Raw genomic sequence first — 6,053 nt, 5'->3', positions numbered from 1 at the left:
CTTTTTATCTGTAAATATTTATGACAATTAAAATTATATTTTATAATATAGACCAATGGCAATGCTGTCAAATAAATCATATATAGAGTCGATAGTCCACACAGTCAACCAGGATATGTTTGATGCATTCAACACACTCCGGAGCACTGAGCCCTTCCAGGATGAAATTGTGTGTTAGACAAGAATGCCCAATACGACACCTCGACAATTTGACAAGTATAGGCATTGTAGCCAATGACAGGGTGAATAGTATGCAGTTTATGATGGATCTGCAAGTCCCATTCACCCTGCCACAGGTGACGAATATATTTAAGAATATTAGACTTCACGTCAGTATGAGGGATTTTAACTTTTGATATGGATTTATTTATGGCAGCCTTTGCCTCCCTGTCCACGACTGTGTTTCCATGGAAACCAATATGTCTCAGTGTACAACAGAATATAATATCTTTACCTCTTTCAATTAGTTTTCTATGTAAGGCTAACATTTCCAGAATAAGTGGATTTTTAAATTTATTATGCTGTATTGCCAAAAGGCAGGAGAGGGAGTCACTGCATATCAACATATGCTAAGGCCAAGAGTATAGCCCTGGCCTCTGCAGAAAAGATAGACGACAAAGGTGGAAGACGAAGAGAAGTGACCCACTGATCTAAGACAGCTGCAGCCACAACCCTGTCTCCATACTTTGACCCATCAGTATATATAAATTTTTAATCTGGATAATTAGCCTTAATTTCAGCAAAACCTTGCTGAATTATATATGATTTGTATGTGATTTATTATATTTACGTAGATCGAAAATCAATTTAGGTTGTGGAAGAAGCCATGGAGGAGATTCCGGAAAAGAAACCCGAGCTATGTCCCCAAGTTTAATGTTGGCTTCCACAATATGGTCCCTAACACGAACACTGAACGAAGGGATCTTGTTAGGACATTTAGTATATTTGTCTACATTTAATGGATTGAAAACACAGTCGAAGGCAGGGTTTGTTGGGTGTGCTTTAAGCTTTGTAGCATATTGAAAGCTCAGTTTGATACATCGGTTATATAAAGAAGGGCTCATTAGCCTCTACGTATAAACTCTCTACTGTGGAGGTTCTAAAAGCACCAAGGCTGAGCCTCAAACCTTGATGATGGACCGGATCCAACATGTTTTTATACGACTTCCTAGCGGAACCGTAAATGATGGATTCATAATCCAATTTAGACCTCACCAGAGAACGACATAAGTTAAGTAAAACAGATCGGTCAGCACACCAATTGGGTGCTAGAAATGACCTTATTATATCGAGAGCCTTTGTACATTTAGCTTTAAGCATTTATATATGAGGTATAAATGATAATTGTTTATCGAATATAACCCCTAAAAATGTATTTTCTCCAACTATTTTCACTGGTTCACCATAAAAATTAAGTTCAGGATCTAGATGGAATTTCCGTTTATTACAAAAATGCATACCGACGGTTTTAGACGCAGAAAATCTAAAACAACTGGCAACTGCCCCATTTCTTGATTTTATAGAGACAAAGCTGCAGTTGCTGCTCGAAATTAGTCATATTTTTAGCACGGTAGCATATAAGGAAATATCATATATCATCTACATATGAAGAACCCTCAGTGCCAGATGTCAATGTTTTAGCCAAACTGTTAATATTTATGCTAAACAGTGTTGGTGAAAGGATACTGCCCTGGGGCACACCCATCTCATGTCAGAAAGAGTGGACCCCACCCTTACCTTAAACTGATGATGAGATAAAAATTCTGAATACTGGTAATCGGCCTTTAAGGCCCATATCCGTAAGGTTTTTTAAAGTACCATATTTCCAGGTGGTGTTGTAGGCCTTTTCAAGGTCAAAAAATTTTGACGCCACATGTTCGTTATTGATGAAGCCATCACGAATAAAGGTTAGGAATCGAACAAGGTCATCCATGGTAGATCTACCTTGACAAAAACCACACTGAATATTAGAGATGCTTGTTGCTTTCAAGAAACCAAACAAGTCTATCATTAATCATCCATTCCATAAGTCTTTTGATTTGTCAAGGTTTTAGGGATAGTTCTATCAGCAGCTCGTAAAACAAGCTCGTTAAATTTTAATATAGGATCATCTACTGCACTGAGAACCTCTAGAGTGAAATCAGCCTCACTGAACATCTCAAATGCAATTCAATCAAACTTCCACCTGGCTACACGCTCTAAAGAATTAGAAGTGATATGCTCTAGGATTATAGGAAAATGGTCACTACCACAAAGATCGTCATGCACCTTCCAAGGAAAATCAAGAAGGAGTGATGAATCTGTGATATTGAGATCAATAGCAGAATAAGTGCCATTACCCGGATGTAAATAGGTAATAGAACCATCAATGAAATAACACAGTTCCTCCTTCAATAGGAAGTCTTCTACTATCTTGCCCTTATCGTTTATGTTATTACTGCCCCAAAGTAGGTTATGGGAATTAAAGCTCCCAATATTATAAAAGGTTTCGGCAATTGTCTATTAAATTATGCAACTGCAAAGCTGACAGAAAAATGTTAGGAGGAATATACACTGAACATAATGTGATTGTTTCAGACAACGAAACACGGACGGCCACAGCCTGAAGCTCTGTATCCAGAGCAACAGGGCTATGAATAATATTGTTATTGATGAAGACAGAAGAGCCGCATTGCAGCTCGCTCTTCTTCATTTGAATAAGTACTTGTATAATGAGTAATTTTTGAGTTGTCTATCTTTGTCAGATGTCTTCAGGTGAGTTTCCTGAAGATAAAGGGCAATAGGATTTAATGATTGAACAAGCTGTGTTATTTCAATAAAATTTACCTTAAGACCTCGACAATTCCACTGTATCATTTTGTCTAAAGAAGACATTATGGAGGAAGGCGTTTGGGGAGTTTCTCTTTATGTTTGGACCGCGGACGACCCTTCCTTGGAGATCGGCTGGAAGATCTCCCCGGTGCAGGTGATGTATCCATCACATCCGCATATGATGTTGAAGGACCAATGTCCTCAACGATCCAAACCTATTAAAAGTTTGGACAGGGTCCCTAGTGGCCTTAGAGGAACGCTCTGTGGAGCCACTAGGTTTATTATTTTCATTATGAGATTTATTTTCAGACCTTAGTTCTGGCAAGTTTGTTTTTGGTTTGATCAGGTTCTGGTTTATCAGTTTGTTGTGTATTATTTACTGTTTTTTTTTTTATAATGGTCTGGGTTGAACAGGAATTACAGGCAGGTTGAGCAGCAGGTTTGTAAAGATAGAGAACTAGGTTTGTCATTTCCACTGGGCCAAGTCAAGGAGGTTTGAGTTGCAACAGATGCTCTCGCTTGACCGCATTGGCAAATGATGTCTGCAGTGAAGTATTAGGAGGCGAGACTAGTTTGCGGGCCCCCTGATACGATATATTGTTTTTAGATTTACAGAGATTATTTGTTTTTCCTTTACGAAAAGTCCCTAGAGGAAGCCATGTGATCTCCACCGCAATTGCAGCACTTAACTGTGCTGCTACAGTCGAAACCATCACGACACTCACTGCCACACTGGAAATAAACCAGTTTATTTTTGGCATTAGCCCTTGCCATGACCAAACTTTTGACAGTTGAAACAACGTGTCAGGTTAGGGATATACAAGTCCACACTAACCCTATATGGGCCCAATGTAGATATACGAAGGTATAGATTTACTGTTGAAGGTCAGAAGATATGTGTTTAGTTTAATGATGTTACCAGATTCTCCATAGTGAAGCGTTTCACTCTGGTAACACCTTGCGATTTCAGGTTCTGTGCAGATTTCCTCTGATACATCAATGATATCCTGATCCCTGTCATGTATAATTCCCTGACAGCTGTTCATATACATATTCAATGAGAATGTCTCCGGATCATAATTTTTTAACATTTTTAAAGTACCTGCTGAACCCTGCAAGGCCCTTTTAAGTACAAATGGATGAATTTTTGAGGCCAGCTTCTGTTCAATCTTTGATGAGAGAACGATGACCGGCCAACTGTCCTGTCAGTTATCAACTGAGTCAGCCAAAACCTCTAACTTTCTCTTTTTATCAGCACTTGAAATCGGCTGAGAAGAAGGCCTGACAGTTATACTAGAGACATTAATTAAAAGGTTTGAGGAAGACATGGGCATATAGGTGATAAATGTTCACCCCATATGTTCCCACCCACCACGTAGTGCCAACAAGGGCGATGCCAGAACCTGGGAATACCCGGCAGGAAAGACACCAAGGACTCCATATGAGGTATACTCGAACAGATTGATTTATACTAAAGGTTCAATTCAATCTACTCGATTGATCCATGAGCCACCACCTCAAAACGTAGTCCCGTAAACGAAATTCAGAAATAGCATATATTCTTAAGAAATGGTGTTATGGGGAAATTCTGGACCAAGCCGATTGATCGGACCGGGCCCATCCAATCTCCCGTCTCTCTCCAAGTAAGGGCCAAAGTGACGTGTTGGGTGTGAGGATCTCGCGAGATCTCGCCCTCAGCCACCAGGATCCCGTCCTTGGAGATTACGGCTCGCAAGCCACGGCAAACAGGTCCCTCCCCGGTTGCCTCTCCCACAACCGAGAAGATGAGAGCCTATTATATTCACCGGGCTCACACAGGAGATGCTCTAGGTTAGTCTAGTTTGCCTGCACATCTTGAAGTGCTGGGCCCAGTTGTTCAAGAGTGTATTACGATTTCAGCCCCATATTAATGTTAGTCTAGATTAAAATGCATTTTTTATTAGAATGAGACTGGTTTTAAGATTTAAACCTGTCTTAACTTTAATATAATTTGTAAGAAGACAACTCCCAGAACCTCTAACCTGACAGCTCAGAGACTTGTAATGCTGTCAGGCCATCAAGTGCTACAATTGAACGCTTAAATCTTGTTAAACTTTGCCCAAAAGTTTAAAAACTCAACCTCAATCGAAAATTTTGGTCTAAAGTACTACAAATAGAGTACAGTATTAATTACAACTTTCAAAAGGAAGAGGAACAATTTTAGGTCATTTACAACAGTTTTTAATGTTACAAGTAGACCCTACATGTACAAGCAAATCAGACCCACAGAAAAATTGGTTGCTAAATAGAACTATTCATGTACACGTATATCCACTTGAGGGGAGGCATAAAACAAGCTACAATGTATGCACAATTTTAAAAATGCACTTCACATCAATTAACAACTGAATTTGAAGAAGTACAATACCAAAAATAACAACAATGCCTTCCTCTCATAGAGCTGTTTAGTAAATCTTCAATATTTTCAACCACTGAAATCCTTTTTTCAATCCAACTTAAGCCCCATCTGGACTATCCAACATCACTCAACTTTTGTTGACTCAACAAGATGAGTCAACAGCAAGTTGAATGCTGTTGAGGTAAGATGAGTGTCCTGTCCACACTACAAATCAGGTGGGTCATCTTTGTCCAACACTGATGACGTGAGTTGAACAGTGTTGAGCTGTGTTTTTTTTCAATAAATTGGTGGGAAATCTCCATATTTTCTCTCAATGCATGAGACAAAATGACGAGCAGCAGGAAGAATCATGTTGTGGGTTTATCGGCTACACTTATTGCCATGGCTCGCTCAGCACGAGGACCAGTTTTTTCTCTTTTGTCGCCATTTTGCCCAGTTCATGTGCTTTACGACAGTCATGTTTTTTCTACACGCCCGCTGATTGGCTACTTTCACTCAATTTCACCCAACTTGTTGACAAAAAACACACATGCACATTTCTGATTCAAACGTGTTGGATAGTGTTGAGTGTTGTTGAACGAAGTTGAGGAACCTGTCCAGACTACACAACACGTCAACTTTAAGATGACTTGTTGATTCAACAAAATTTGAGTGATCTTGGATAGTCTGGACGGGCCTTATGCATATAGTTATTATGAAAATGGTGCTAAAAATGATTTGTTGAGTCACCGAGGCTTCAAGCTTCATACAATTTTTTAAAAAATTTTCCCTCTACACCACATGGTTCTCACAGAATGTTTCAATACACTGGTTGCACATGCAGTTGAAAAGGTTGAAGAATTAC

The sequence above is a fragment of the Liolophura sinensis genome, chromosome 7, assembly GCF_032854445.1.
Source record: "Liolophura sinensis isolate JHLJ2023 chromosome 7, CUHK_Ljap_v2, whole genome shotgun sequence".
NCBI lineage: Eukaryota > Metazoa > Mollusca > Polyplacophora > Chitonida > Chitonidae > Liolophura > Liolophura sinensis.
The sequence above is the reverse complement of the archived record's forward strand: the minus strand, read 5'-3'. Positions refer to the sequence as shown.